The 16,840-nt window shown below is 40.1% G+C and overlaps 1 pseudogene across 1 annotated transcript; it reads left to right on the forward strand.

Moving 5' to 3' along the window:
• Positions 1 to 2,345: 2,345 nt before the first annotated feature.
• Positions 2,346 to 4,325, forward strand: LOC308367077 (serine protease FAM111A-like; annotated as a pseudogene). Its single transcript has 3 exons — positions 2,346 to 2,396; positions 2,606 to 2,656; positions 2,754 to 4,325. The product of its transcript is annotated as a serine protease FAM111A-like (transcript).
• Positions 4,326 to 16,840: the final 12,515 nt, after the last annotated feature.

Here is a 16,840-nt window from a genome sequence, read left to right on the forward strand (position 1 = left end):
GAGCAACGTAGTATTACCATCTGACAGATTAAACTTTTACCTGATCCCGTAGGAAGGACGGCAAAAACATCTTTTCAATCGACAAATGCCTTGATCGCGTTTCTCTGTTCCTCTTTCAAAATGAATGCGCTGTCAATATCTGCTGAGATATGCCTGCTCACGTTACTTAATTAGCACTCAAGGCTAGAAGCTACCATTAGTTTCAATGATTTTTTTGGCCAACGCGTTAGCATAACCGATCAATAATGGTCTAGAGTGCTTTAGTTAGGACCTAAAATCCTCGGCAACACTCGTTTTGCGTATACACAACTAACCGAGTCAATGTAGACATAAAAAAGTCGTGTAGATAGCTTAAATCATATAAAATATGTCCCACTAAGCTCCCGAGACGGCGCCATCTTTGTTCGATGTATATTCCGGTATATTCTATCTATATCTGTCCATCAACGTATAAAGCCCGCCCTTACAATTTGATTGGTTTAGATTGCTTTCTCAACCTTTTTGAAACGTTAAATCTCTCCCAACTAGCTCGATTCCAGACTGAATCTCCCAGACCAAAAATTTTGTGGGCGGAGTTCAGGCTGGTATCCAGGCTAGGGAATGACTGCTGCTTGAGTCAGACAATCTGACCTTGAGAACTGCTTGATGTTGAAATTTATTAGCAACATTCAGTGCATCTGAACATAGTACTGTGGGGTATGTTGAGAACTTTGATCTCTGTTGTTTCATAGAGCCCAGTCTTATCAGCTATGTCAGCCACACCCACGCCATTCCTGCCTTGCTTCCTGTGATGTTGCCAATTGCCACAGGCTTTTCAAAGAATCTTTGCTGTTTGCCTTACTATGAGGTGTTGCCCCCAGTGTGGTGCTTTCAGCATTTCCCTGGAAATCTGGTTTGAGGAACAACCAGAACCTTGCCAAGGTGAGCCAGCAGTATTTAAATGCCAAAAATGAATAGCAACTGTCTTACAAGTAATGCAATAATGCGATTGTACTTATTTCTTTGTCTTTATATTTATCTTGTATTCCATATCTGTTGTAGAAAGTCAACATCCTGGCTCTTTCTAGCTCAACACCCATAACAACCATTACCTGGCAAGAACCGGTTTGTGCACTAGGTCATATTTTTATTTGACTTTTAGTACAATAAAGTCTGGGTCTGGTTTCCAGAAGCATTCTTAAGGCTACATCATTTCTTAAGTTATACCTTAACCTGTCCCTTACTGTTTCAAGGTGTTTACCAGAACGTCCTTAGCAAAGTGTATGTTCTGTAAGCAGTGGCTGCTCCTGAAAAGATTCTCAAGGGGGGGACAATTCTTTTGAAAATTATTTAGGCGACGCATTCAGTAGGTACAATAATCAAGACAATTGTATCAATTTGGTGTTAGCTGATTAACTCATACAGCAATACCCTTTTGTCCACTAGATGGCAGCACACGACAGAAATATGTCCATTCTAGCTACATAGAATAGCTACAGATGGAAAGCTGTGGAAGAAAGTTGCATGCAGGAGCCTTCATAAACAAAAATGCTCCACAATTATCCCACTTATTCATTATTCACATTACTCAAATGTTGTATGATGTAAAATAGCTTAAAAGGACACATGATATGTGCAGTAACAACATAAAGAAGGGGGCAACATATACGTCATAACCAACAATAATTATTGACTGATCTTGATAGTATTGGCTTACAAAAGCAAAATAAGTCATCACATAGAAAATAACTCAGTGTTAGTGCAAGTAGCAAACATTCAGACAGTGAAACCTATAAAAAGTGACAGTGGTATATAAATGTAGACCGTGTTCACAGCCTGCTAGCCACGATTTTCTGTCGTACCAATTCTTTGAAAATCCTTGGGTGTAGGATTTCCCTAACAGGTCCTAGATGTTGCCCTTTTTTCAGGTCAGAGCAATGGCCCTTTAAAATTCCTGTGCACTTCCCTGATAATTATTAAAATTTAAGGACGTCTGAAGAATTGATGTGAATGCAATCCCCATCGATTTCTCACAAATTCAGCCCTTAAGAACATGGGCGCACTCCAATCTGGCCTATCTACGACTGCTTTCCAGCATTCTTAATTATTTTTCTTAGCTTAGAATGAATCCCAGATTAAAAACTTTTATGAATGCCAGAATAGTCCTGGGATCTTCGTGAATGGGGTTAAGAAGAAAATTCTTCTCAACTTTTTCTTAATTGCATTTGAGAATGAGGTCCCCTGTTATCGGGAAACCCAGCCCTGATATGTTTACTCTGGCAAGCCAAAAATGTCTATGGTTTTCCTGCTTTGTAGACAACTGATTTTAAATGAAGCATTTTAAAATTTGACATCTCTTTTCAGAAATGTCCACCCCAGATAGAGAGCCAGTGAGGCAGGCAAAAGGTGCCTCCCAAGTATTTGCACTCTTTTGTTCCTCTGTAAAGGTAGAAGCGTATGTCTGATTGTTGAATCATGCACACCCCAATGATTTGTTCTAACCCAGATGAAAAAGTGCATCAGGATTATTTTAATCCATACATGTAGTGCATCCATATCGCTGTTAGTCATCACTTTAAAAAAAAGTTAAATGATTTTACATCTGAAAGTTTTTTTAATTTTTCAGACTACACCTAGTCCATGGAGAGTGAAGGAGGAGAATGACTCTGATTCTATGGTGAGTAGACTGTGATACACTGCAAACACAAAATACATTGCATTTTTAGGACGACAAGGGCATTCAACTTTTATTTCCTCTCTCTGATTTCTTGCAGGGTCCACATTGACATAAATTCAAAGTGAAATTCTCTCTACATGACCGTAAAACTTACACCATTGACTGTGATCAACCTTGCACAGTGCTGGGGGCAATTCAATCATTTGAAGAATCGAAGGAGAAGATTAAGTGTGCCGATAACAACATTATTATTCAGCTGGGAAAAAATGATAAGGAATGTATTGTTGCAACACATTTCCCTTGTTCTTGTATCGGGAATGGTGAGTCTGTGATCTTATTCAGTGACAAAAAAAAGGTTGTAGAGGCTCAAGGCCAATTGACAAATCCGATTGACAAAACTGTATATCCAAAAGACAAATATGTTGTCTTCTACATTCATACAGTGGGAGGGGAAAATGCCAGATCAAAGACGTTTTTTAGAAATGATAGTGTCAAATGGTGGAAGTATCTCTGTGTTTACGGAGAGAAGGGGATGACTGTAGAGAAGGCTCTTAAAAGAGATGGGCGCTTCATTGATGACCTTGGCTACTTCGAACTGTCCGACAATGAGAATTTAGATATCACTGTATGCACACAAAAGGTTGACAACCTGGAACAGAAAAGATTCAAGATATGTCTTCCACGTAGTAAAAGAAAAAACTATGAAACACCAGTGAAAAGTCTGAGGCAGTCGCCGCAAAACAACCCACCAAGTACTTCACAAAGCAAGTGTGAACCAACACCAGTGTAAAAACAGCACTGGAAAAGACAGGGAGCAGTGTCAACACTGAGGAGATTTATGAACGACTGCGTCTGCAGTTTCCAGAGCTGAAAAAAATGATGGAGATTCCCTGGTAACTCTTATCAGGAAGGGTTGAACTTCAGGAAGGAAAACTTTGGAAAAATCCTTCAATCATTAAGTGAAATTCACAGAGTCAGGAAGGTGCTTGAACTGGGGGAGTCAGTCTGCAAAGTCATTGTAAAGTATGTTTGTGACGGAACAGGCTTTGTGCTGTTTGATAGTTTTATCCTGACTTGCGTACATTTATTTAAAGGTTATGTAAAAGGTGGAAAACTACAGGAGGATGTACAAGTGTTAGCTCGATTTGGGTATGGTGATCCTGAGCAAGAAACAAATTACTCCGACTTTACTGCTAAGAAAACATTTGTTGACTTTGATGACAAGCTAGATTATGCCATACTGGAACTCAACCCTGAGGGCAAGAAATCCAACCACCAAACAACCAACGTAAGGGTACCAGAAGGGCTCCTGAAGACATTTGGTCCACTGCCTCTGAATGGTGAAGCCTGTATTATTGGTCACCCAGAAGGAAAAGTGAAAACAATGGATCCTACATGGATCATTGAAATAGATAACAGAGGGAAGGCTGTTGAGGACTATTTACAAAAGTACAAAGACATCATCATTGTTGAAACGATCCAACAAATTATCAAAGAGACAGGCATTGAAGACATAATGATAAGTGGAAATATAGATGTAGCGACCTACCACACTTTCATGTATCACGGTACCACACTTTCATGTATCACGGTGCCTCAGGCAGAGTTTTTGGTTTGCACTCCGCAGGATTTGCCTATGAGTATCCAGACAAGAGTAAGCAGAGTGTGATTGAGTATGCCTACCCTGTGCTTGCTATATTTAAAAAGTTTGTGGTTCATTTGAGAGAAAGTGGAAATAAGGAGCTGTTGGAAAGAGTTAAGAAGGTGGCAGAGGAAAACCAGTACCTAAAAGACGTAATTATTCAGGGTCTTAGCCAGCCGACCACGAGAGTATAGTGAAGGAAAATAGGTGTTCAGATCATAGGCTCCTTAGGCAAGTAGCACACCACATCTGGCTGTAGAGATTGTTATTAAAATCATTATCCAAGTGACTGAACTTTGAGAATTGAACATATTAGACCTTGTTTCTCCAAAACTTAGCCTCCTGTTTTGTCCAGACTCACCAAATCCAACTTTGTATTTTGGGTAAAACGTATGCCAACATGTATGTTTGAGTTTTGCTCAGCCACTGCATTCATCCATCCGCTGTAAATTATTTGTTGTTGCTTTTATAGCATTGATATTGCATTCCAGCCTCACTGTAGAAGCTGTTAGGTGCACTGTAATTACAACCATCCAAGCTGCAATTTCATAATCAAGTGTTTCACATGTACATTTGCATTAAGTCATTAAGCAGATGCTTTTATCCAAAGTGACATACAAAAGAGCAATAGAGACCTAGTGTAACAATAAATACTACTTTACATAAGAATATAACCATCCGCTGTAAATCATTTTGTTGCTTTTATAGCATTGACATTGCATTCCAGCCTCACTGTAGAAGCTGTTAGGTGCACTTCAATTACAACCATCTACTGTTAACCTGTTTGTGAAAGCTGCAATTTCATAATCGAGTGTGTTACATTTAGTCATTTAGCAGACGCTTTTATCCAAAACGACGTACAAAAGTGAGAACAATCAAGCTACGAGCAATAAAGATAGTGTGTAACAATAAATACTACTTTACATTAGAAATACAAAGTGCAGGATTGTAACTACTGTTTTAGGCTTTGATACGTATTTACTTTCAATCTTTTGATGTATTATCTTTGAAAAACATTACAATTAACATTTTTTGTTCCTCCACAATTTCCTGTCATTGATGTTATTGTTTTCATTTAGGCTCACTGAACTGTATGTAACTGTTCCCCCATTTCCCCAATTTAGTCTAAACAAGGGACTGCAACACTGTCTCCACAAAATATCCATGTGTGCTGTAATGACCTTATCCTCTCTGTCCTTATACCACATAGAATGACATTTGTTATACTTTTCAACTGTCATACTAGTCAAAGAATGGTAAAACCAGCAGGGATGATATGGCCTTCTTTAATGAATCTCATGCATTTATTGACATTTATATATTTTTGTCACTACTTAAGCCCCACTTCACCTGTGTCAATAAACTAATGCTGCTTCTCACGTCCGCTACTTCTTATTTTTACATCAGACACAATTTTAGCATTTCACTATGTGATGTATGAACCTGAAGTGTGTTTTCATAGTACAATAATATTTTCACAGTAAATATTTAAAGTAACTAGAATGCGTTTCGTGAACGAACTGCGAGAGTGTGCTTGCTCTGTTTCGGCCATGACCTTTGACATTGCAGCCATAACATCACACAAAGGATCAGACATGGGAAGAAAAGGAGGTGTAACTAGAAATAACCTTTATTGTTATAACATCAAGTATATAGCCATAACATCACACAAAGGATCAGATATGGGAAGAAAAGTATTAACAGTCTGAGGTGTAACTAGAAACAACCTTTATTGTTAAATCTAGGGGCAGATGTCAGTGATAATTGCTTAGATTTTCTTAATGATAATTTACAACACTTAGTAAACAAAACAAAAAAAGGTGTGGCATCCAACATGGGCCTGTAGTCTTGTAAATCACATAATGTATAGGCCTTCAATAACAGGGAGCATGAATCTATCTATATACTTATAGATGTATTCATATCTATTTGTCCATCCACGCATCCAATATAATGTGCCCGTGGGATCACGTGACGTTAGCTAAAAAACGTCAGGTCCCTCCCTCACCCCTAATTACTTCACTCGCAGTGATTCTGGAAGACGGATGTAGGATATCACGTAACTTGTGAGGTATGTTTGTCTTCATTTTACGGTAGTGCGGCCACGATTAGGGACCATGCTGCTATTGGTCAATCTGCGATTTCGACTTCCGGCTCCAAAAAATATGCGCATTTTCAGCGCTTGCATGTCAAGAAACACAATTACTAGGTTTCACTCGATTCACTCGATAAAATGGTACACAATTAGCATTTTCAGCGCTTGCATGTCAAGAAACACAATTGGTATGTTTCACTCGATAAAATGGTACACAATTAGCAGTTAGGTTTCAGTCGATAAAATAATAAATAAACTTTTTTTCATTTAGGAGACAAACTGCCACACAACTAGTAGGGACGTTTCAGTCTTGTTTCAGTCTTGCTTCAGCAGGGAGACGAACCTACAATCTTCTCGTTTCTAGACTGCTTCTATTTACTAAACTGCTTCTCTACCTCCTAGACCACTGTCGGTTGATAGTGAAGGCATTATTTATTTGGTATTTGTCCGTCCCATAAAATTAATTATTATTTATTATTATTAGTTAAGGCACTGGTAATATTGGCATGGCCCATACATACACGTACCAGTTTAGGCAATGTACAGCTAATATTGGCATGGCCCTTACATGTACGGACCAGTTTAGGCACTGTACAGCTAATGTTGGCATGGCCCTTACATGAACGGACCAGTTTAGGCACTGTACAGCTAATATTGGCATGGCCCTTACATACACGGACCAGTTTAGGCACTGTACAGCTAATATTGGCATGGCCCTTACATACACGGACCAGTTTAGGCACTGTACAGCTAATATTGGCATGGCCCTTACATGTACCGACCAGTTTAGGCACTGTACAGCTAATATTGGCATGGCCCTTACATGTACCGACCAGTTTAGGCACTGTACAGCTAATATTGGCATGGTCCTTACATATAGTGAGCAGTTAAGGCACTGTACAGCTAATATTGGCATGGCCCTTACATGTACGGAGCAGTTAAGGCACTGTACAGGTGATATTGGCATGGCCCTAGTTAGCAGGTAGATTCTAATCGATAAAATAATAAGTAAGAATCATTCGTTGACATTTACATATTGATTTAGCAGACGCATCAGCAGGGACACTAATTGACACACAAGTAGTAGTGGAGTTTTAGGCGTCGAAGCAGATGCTTCAGCAGGGAGACGAACCTACAATCTTCTCATTACTAGACTGCTTCTTATTACTAAACTGTTTCTCTACCTCCTGGACCACTGTCAGTTGATAGTGACAGAATCATTTATTAGGAATTTGTGACGCCCATAAAATTAATTATTATTTATTATTATTAGTTAAGGCACTGTACAGCTAATATTGGCATGGCCCTTACATGAACGGACCAGTTTAGGCACTGTACAGCTAATATTGGCATGGTCCTTACATACACGGACCAGTTTAGGCACTGTACAGCTAATATTGGCATGGCCCTTACATATAGGGAGCAGTTAAGGCACTGTACAGCTAATATTGGCATGGCCCTTACATACACGGACCAGTTTATGCACTGTACAGCTAATATTGGCATGGCCCTTACATGTATGGACCAGTTTAGGCACTGTACAGGTAATATTGGCATGGCCCTTACATACACGGACCAGTTTAGGCACTGTACAGCTAATGTTGGCATGGCCCTTACATACACGGACCAGTTTAGGCACTGTACAGCTAATATTGGCATGGCCCTTACATACATGGACCAGTTTAGGCACTGTACAGCTAATATTAGCTGTACAGTGCTTTAACTGCTCTGTAGATGTAAGGGCCATGCCAATATTACCTGTACAGTGCCTTAACTGGTCCGTAGATGTAAGGGCCATGCCAATATAACCTGTACAGTGCCTAAACTGGTCCGTACATGTAAGGGCCATGCCAATATTACCTGTACAGTGCCTTAACTGCTCCGTACATGTAAGGACCATGCCAATATTAGCTGTACAGTGCCTTAACTGCTCACTATATGTAAGGACCATACCAATATTAGCTGTACAGTGCCTAAACTGGTCCGTGTATGTAAGGGCCATGCCAATATTAGCTGTACAGTGCCTAAACTGGTCCGTTCATGTAAGGGCCATGCCAATATTAGCTGTACAGTGCCTTAACTAATAATAATAAATAATAATTAATTTTATGGGCGTCACAAATTCCTAATAAATGATTCTGTCACTATCAACTGACAGTGGTCCAGGAGGTAGAGAAACAGTTTAGTAATAAGAAGCAGTCTAGTATTGAGAAGATTGTAGGTTCGTCTCCCTGCTGAAGCATCTGCTTCGACGCCTAAAACTCCACTACTACTTGTGTGTCAATTAGTGTCCCTGCTGATGCGTCTGCTAAATCAATATGTAAATGTCAACGAATGATTCTTACTTATTATTTTATCGATTGAAATCTACCTGCTAACTAGGGCCATGCCAATATCACCTGTACAGTGCCTTAACTGCTCCGTACATGTAAGGGCCATGCCAATATTACCTGTACAGTGCCTTAACTGCTCCGTACATGTAAGGACCATGCCAATATTAGCTGTACAGTGCATTAACTGCTCACTATATGTAAGGGCCATGCCAATAATAGCTGTACAGTGCCTAAACTGGTCCGTACATGTAAGGGCCATGCCAATATTACCTGTACAGTGCTTAAACTGGTCCGTTCATGTAAGGGCCATGCCAATATTAGCTGTACAGTGCCTAAACTGGTCGGTACATGTAAGGGCCATGCCAATATTAGCTGTACAGTGCCTAAACTGGTCGGTACATGTAAGGGCCATGCCAATATTAGCTGTACAGTGCCTAAACTGGTCCGTGTATGTAAGGGCCATGCCAATATTAGCTGTACAGTGCCTAAACTGGTCCGTTCATGTAAGGGCCATGCCAATATTAGCTGTACAGTGCCTAAACTGGTCCGTGTATGTAAGGGCCATGCCAATATTAGCTGTACAGTGCCTAAACTGGTCCGTTCATGTAAGGGCCATGCCAACATTAGCTGTACAGTGCCTAAACTGGTCCGTACATGTAAGGGCCATGCCAATATTAGCTGTACATTGCCTAAACTGGTACGTGTATGTATGGGCCATGCCAATATTACCAGTGCCTTAACTAATAATAATAAATAATAATTCATTTTATGGGCCGCACAAATACCAAATAAATAATCCCTTCACTGTCATCCGACAGTGGTCTAGGAGGTAGAGAAGCAGTTTAGTAAATAGAAGCAGTCTAGAAACGAGTAGATTGTAGGTTCGTCTTCCTGCTGAAGCAAGACTGAAACGTCCCTACTAGTTGTGTGGCAGTTTGTCTCCTAAATGAAAAAAAGTTTATTTATTATTTTATCGACTGAAACCTAACTGCTAATTGTGTACCATTTTATCGAGTGAAACATACCAATTGTGTTTCTTGACATGCAAGCGCTGAAAATGCTAATTGTGTACCATTTTATCGAGTGAATCGAGTGAAACCTAGTAATTGTGTTTCTTGACATGCAAGCGCTGAAAATGCGCATATTTTTTGGAGCCGGAAGTCGGAATCGCAGATTGACCAATAGCAGCATGGTCCCTAATCGTGGCCGCACTACCGTAAAATGAAGACAAACATACCTCAACTTGTTGATAATCTAGCCAAGGCCTGTATGACCATAGACATGTATAGATAGACACCGCCTCCACTGCTTCAGCCCGTTGCCTCGGCGAAACGCGTCGCCGCCATTTTGGGAAAGGAGCTCTCTGCCGTCAGAGGTCTGTCAGACGTGTCAAACAAGCGCAAGTTGCCAGGAGCTGCGGTTTTTCTGGATAAAAATCACGATAACCTTTTACATTTCGCAACCAATTTCATGGAGTATTCAAAGGTTTATGCTCTACGTGAAGTGTGTGAAAAAGATTTGCCTCTACGTTACTTTGAATCTCGCTAGTCAAATCGCCAGTCATACATGTGCATGGGTCTATGATAAACGCTCACTTTACTTTCAAAACTCGTACATTTTGAAAATACTGAGAAGATCTATAAACTATCGAAATAGTGCTTCTTTAGTTACTAGTATTGACCATCATTAAGAGAAAGAGCATACATCAAATAGTGAGAAACTGGCAGTCAGTGTGTTTTTCATAGTTTAATTAATTCCTTTTCAAGTATGTGCATTAAGAAACCTTGAACAGTGCAATTGGCAATACACAGTTATTTCACAATTATATATTGTGTCAATTGCACTGCATAGATCTGAAAATGTTAAGAGCATGATTGTATATTATGTCAAATTGTACAAATATACAAATGTACATATATATATATATATATATATATATATATATATATATATATTATAATATGCATATATACTTATACTTAAAATATATTATAATGTATCACATATTATATATATCATATGTTATTCCATTGCACATTATACTGAGTCATTATATTATATTGTATTATATATATGCTATGTTATTTATATTACAGTTCAACTATTGAGATGTGTAGGCTATGTATATATTGAGATGTGTATATTTTTACTGCTATAGAAATATATAGATTTTTTTTGTAGCCTAATGTTGATTTGTGAAATAACTGTGTATTGCCAATTGCACTGTTCAAGGTTTCTTAATGCACATACTTGAAAAGGAACTATTAAACTATGAAAAACACACTGACTGCCAGTTTCTCACTATTTGATGTATGCTCTTTCTCTTAATGATGGTCAATACGTAGTAACTAAAGAAGCACTATTTCGATAGTTTATAGATCTTCTCAGTATTTTCAAAATGCACGAGCGTTTATTATAGACCCATGCACATGTATGACTGGCGATTAAACTAGCGAGATTCAAAGTAACGTAGAGGCAAATCTTTTTCACACACTTCACGTAGAGCATAAACCCTTGAATACTCCATGAAATTGGTTGCGAAATGTAAAAGGTTATCGTGATTTTTATCCAGATAAACCGCAGCTCCTGGCAACTTGCGCTAGTTTGACACGTCTGACAGACCTCTGACGGCAGAGAGCTCCTTTCCCAAAATGGCGGCGACGCGTTTCACCGAGAAGCAGTGGAGGCGGTGTCTACCTATACATGTCTATGTGTATGACTGTCAGGTTGTTGACCAAAAATGTAAAGTTTATCTTTCTGTACCCATCGGTTGACCAATAAAAGTTTAAACAAATCCGAGTTATTGTCAGACCGTCGCATTTTTTTCTGAGCAAGTCGCCCCAACTGGATAACCCAGTACAACTGACGAAGTTGGCTTGAAATGTGTAAGCTGTGCTAGAAAGTTAGCACAAATAGCTAAACCTATCAACTTTCGTTGACAGCCACTGATGAGAACAGCGATGTATTTGTTCAGTGTGTATTAATTGAAAATGATTAGTTTACCAGGCACTTACATCTATGTCATCCAACATGGAAAATCCATGTTCTAACTCATGTGAGTTATCGTTGGTAGGCTACACATCATTATAGTTTCTTCAAGGCTGAAAATTGGCGATCTTTTTGGTGCTGACATATTGACGAAATTACTTATTATGTGATGAAGTCTTGAGCTGAGGTAATTATATCAGAGGCAACAAAGTTACATTCTTTGCAGCGGGAAAGTGAGTCATATGTAACAAATAATGTTTTTTAAAGAATTAGCTGGAACAAATTACTTTTATTGGGTAGGTAGATATAAGATAGCCAGTGACTTCAGGCGAACTCCGGCTCCCTCCGTGGTGGACACCATAAGAGTTTGGAACATCATTTGTTGACTCGGAGCATTCTTTAATTTCTGTTGAATATGCCTGTGATATAAAGCTTGATGGTGGATACTAAACGAGGGGAAATCTACTGTACGGAATATGTAGTTTCAGAACGAACGTCAAAGATCTTCAATGGTAAGACTTGTCGGTTGTGCCTCTGTTGGTGTCTCGTAAAACGTAAGTTTTATTAAAGCATAGCGTGTGTATTGTGTAGCTATTTCATTCCGAGATGGCATGGGAGTAAAATGCTCCGCTCTGCTGCTGGTATACAGACAGCCGGAAAGGTTAACAAACGGAATGAAATAGCTACACATTACACACGCTATGCCTTAAATAAAACCCACGTTACTCACATACTGGTTAACACTGTTAGAGCGGGTGTATAAACTGTACCTGAAACTGTTGCCACTACATTCGTTTTAATATTTTGCACTCTCTATCTAACCACTCGTTCAGGTGTTTTCTTGAGTTGGTACAGCCAACTACTGCATACGTAGTTCCCGAACCACTTTTCCTCGTTAAGTTTTCCATCCTTTTTCACACTGTGTCTCTGCGTCGATATCGGACATACCTAGCAAAATAAACCTGAGCCTGGGTGAAGGCTAAATAGCTCGCTAGCTATCATCACTCTATTCACTTTGGTGACTGTTGTCGGGCCTTTTAAACTGTCTGTGGGTTGTGAACGTAAACAACTCGCTAGCTATTACTACTACTGTATCATGATATAAAGCTTAATGGTGGTTTTCGATTTACATGATTTTTATGGCATTTAAGAGGTATAAACCTTGATGGTGGTTTTCGATTAGCATGATTGTTATGGCATTTAAGAGAGCTTCTCCTATCTCAGAGTGTGTGACGTCACAATGGCTCAACCTTCCACCATGTTAGTCAATGAGAGAAAAAGGTGATGAAAAAGAGGAATAAAAAAGGAGTGGCAAGGAGTACCGCCACGAAAAGTCATAGCGGCTTGCACCGGATCGAGCCGGACATTTCGGTGTTTGAATGGCGTCTCTATCTCAAACGGGCGAGGAGTAGTTAGCTGCAAGAAAAACGGGGAGAATAAATAAACTAGAATGCGTTTCGTGAACGAACTGCGAGAGTGTGCTTGCTCTGTTGCGGCCATGACCGAGAGAACAAGTGCCTTGGAATTGGGGCAGGTGTCAGCTCTCCAGCTCTCCCTGCTGGATGAGCATGCACAAATGAGTATGCACAAATGAGTATGCATGATTGAGTATGCATGAGTGAGTAAACATAAGTGAGTATGCACGAGTGAGTATGCATGAGTGAGTATGCATGAGTGAGTATGCATGAGTGAGTAAACATGAGTGAGTATGCACGAGTGAGTAAACATGAGTGAGTATGCATGAGTGAGTATGCATGAGTGAGTAAACATGAGTGAGTACGCATGAGTGAGTACGCATGAGTGAGTAAACATGAGTGAGTAAACATGAGTGAGTATGCATGAGTAAGTATGCATGAGTGAGTATGCACAAGTGAGTATGCATGAGTGAGTATGCACGAGTGAGTAAACATGAGTGAGTATGCATGAGTGAGTAGAGCCCTGGTATGGAAGGTGTCTCTTAATATTCCTAGTTATACAGTTGAATGGAGAGGGACAGAGAGAGAAGAGGAACCGTGCGCAGGTGTCAGTGAGAGTTGTCAGTGAATCACAGGTGCAAGCCAGTTTAATGAGCCTATTATGATGTCATAATGCCTCAAAGTTCTGCCATGCAAGTCTATGGAGAAAAAAGGTGAAAAAGAGGAATAAAAAAGGAGTGGCAAGGAGTACCGCCACGAAAAGTCATAGCAGCTTGCACCGGATCGGGCCGGACGTTTTGGTGTTTGAACGGCGTCTCTATCTCAATCGGGCGAGGAGTAGTTAGCTGCAAGAAAAACTACTAGAATAAAAAAAATAGTAAAAAACGAAGAACAATAGTGTGCTTCCCTTCGGGCAAGCACACTAATAAAGAAAACTTGACGATAACAATACTGTGCTTCCCTTCGGGCAAGCACACTAATAATTACTATGAGAGAAACAACACAACTAAGGAAACATTTTGTGTGTGTGTGTGTGTGGGGGGGGGGGGGGGGGGGGGGTACTTTGCTCGTTGGCCATCAATGAAATTAGGGCCCCTGATTTTGTATACAGAACACATTCAATTAATTTATTACGAAATTAACTCAGTGACCTTTTGTCCATGAAAAGCACAAACACTTTAGGATTCTGCATATTCTTTCATGGACAAAAGGTTGAATCTCACTTTGTGGAAATACATTGTAAAAAACTCATTCTGTCCTAGTAATATATATTTTATCTAGTTTTATTTTGTTCATATAACAGCTCTGCTGTATTAAGGAAGATATGACGTACACGAAAGGTCTTTGGTTCGATACATTCTATGAGCCAGAAGTAATTCCGTCCACAAAAGGGAAGGCTGCTTGAGGTTTTGTAGACACCAGCAGTTTTCTAAAGTACAAAAGGAATTATGTCCATAGGCTGTATTGCTAAAAGTTGGTCGTGGCCTAGTCGTGCGAGCACATTATGCCGTTCAAAGGGTGTGAACACAAGAGCCTCCACCATGCCGGCTCCAACGCCTGCTGCTGCCTTGAGTAGTGGCCTAGTGAGGTGCCCCGCGGCCGGGTGGGAGGAACGACGCTGCAGGGTGTCCTGAACACCAAATAATGTTCCTTGGAGTGTCTGTTTTAATAATGGGGGGAGCCACGCCGTGGTAGAGCTTCCTCAACCCCTCCCCATAAAGTCTGATGATGCTCTGCCCCAGCTTTCTGTCGACCAACACTGAACAGAGGTGGGTACGGTTTCACCATCATGCTTGGCACCGGCTCTCCACAAGGCTGTGCGCTGAGCCCTCTACTCTACTCCTTGAACACACATGACTGTGCTCCAACCTATCCCAACACCATCATCAAATGTGCTGATGACGCTACTGTGATCGTACTCACCTCATCAGATGATGAAGACCAGGGAAAGAACATTTTTTGTTCATTGCATTGTTGTGTTGTTATATGTTGTCCCTTGTGGGACCAACAGGAGCAGTGCTCCAAATTCCCTTAAATCCAAATACAATGACAATAAAGGCTTTCATTTTCAATTTCAATTTCGATAAGATGATAAAGGTCAGCACACAGGGTTGGGGGTTGGAATGACTGAAGTGCAAGATCATGAGTGACTGTTAGGGAGAACTTTTAGGGAAAGTACTCTACATTTTGTAGGCCTGTGTCAGGATTCTTGGACTGTAATACCTCTATTGTCCATGTGGGGCCCTCAGTGTTCCCGTTTGCCAGTCACATGTTTGTGTCTTGTCCATATTGTGTCATTATGTTCACCAAGAGCCTTGATCCCTGTGTCTGTGCTCTTGATTTGATTCTCTGTGATGACTTGCGTGAGTTGAGTCTGAGTTCTCACTAAGATTTTTGTAACCTGTTTTTCGGATACCCTTTGTTGTAACTGTTTTACTGCCTGGACTGAGTTTCCTTGTCTGGATGTATCCTGAGTTTTTTTTGCCCTGTTTTTGGATGCTTCTGTCTGACTCAAGTAAATACCTTTTTGACTTAAACTTAGCTCTACTGAACTTCTCCTTGTCTCTGCAACTGAGTCTCCAACACCCCCACATAGCGTAGTTCATAGCTTAATTTCGCCATCACTAGTGGTAGGCACCCCACCTGCTACATGGGAGACTTGAGTTTGAATCCTGGGTGAACTTTACAGGCCTGTAGACTGTTGAATGGCGAGAACATGCCTTCAGATCACTGGTTGAGAAGTAAAACCTTCACTTCAGAGAGCACTTGAGTTTACATGAGCCTATTATATATAACTAACCAGCGTCACAGATTGGTGTGTTCTGTGATTGGTCTGTTCTGTGATAGGGTTTCTGTGTTTGGTCTGTTCTGTGATAATGTTTCTGTGATTGGTCTGCTCTGTGGTAGGGTTTCTGTGATTGGTCTGTTCTGTGCTATGGTTTCTGTGATTGGTCTGTTCTGTGATAATGTTTCTGTGATTGGTCTGTTCTGTGATAGGGTTTCTGTGATTGGTCTGTTCTGTGATAGGGTTTCTGTGAATGGTCTGTTCTGTGATAGGGTTTCTGTGATTGGTCTGTTCTGTGATTGGTCTGTTCTGTGATAGGGCTTCTGTGATTGGTCTGTTCTGTGATAGGGTGTCTGTGATTGGTATGTTCTATGATAGGGTTATTTGGCTGGCAGAGTGGAATTGTGGCTTTTGGGGAGAAAAAATGAATGGGAAGACCTATCCTCAGGCTGACATCTGAAACTAGTAAAAACAGGTTAAAATGGCAAGATTGGACTGATAAGACCAACAAGGAAATAAGAGGTTACCATTCTCCCACACACTCTGACTGTTCAGGGACACAACTATGGAGACAGACAAATATCACAATATTAACCAAAGTCCCAGTAACTTCATTATGACAGGTGATACCACAATAACTTCATTATGACAGGTGATATCACAATAATTTCATTATGACAGGTGATACCACGATAACTTCATTATGGCAGGTGATATCACAATAACTTCATTATGACAGGTGATATCACAATAATTTCATTATGACAGGTGATACCACAATAACTTCATTATGACAGGTGATATCACAATAACTTCATTATGACAGGTGATATCACAATAACTTCATTATGACAGGTGATACCACAATAACTTTATTATGACAGGTGATATCACAATAACTTCATTATGACAGGTGATATCACAAT

This window comes from Sprattus sprattus (assembly GCF_963457725.1).
Source record: "Sprattus sprattus genome assembly, chromosome: 6".
NCBI lineage: Eukaryota > Metazoa > Chordata > Actinopteri > Clupeiformes > Clupeidae > Sprattus > Sprattus sprattus.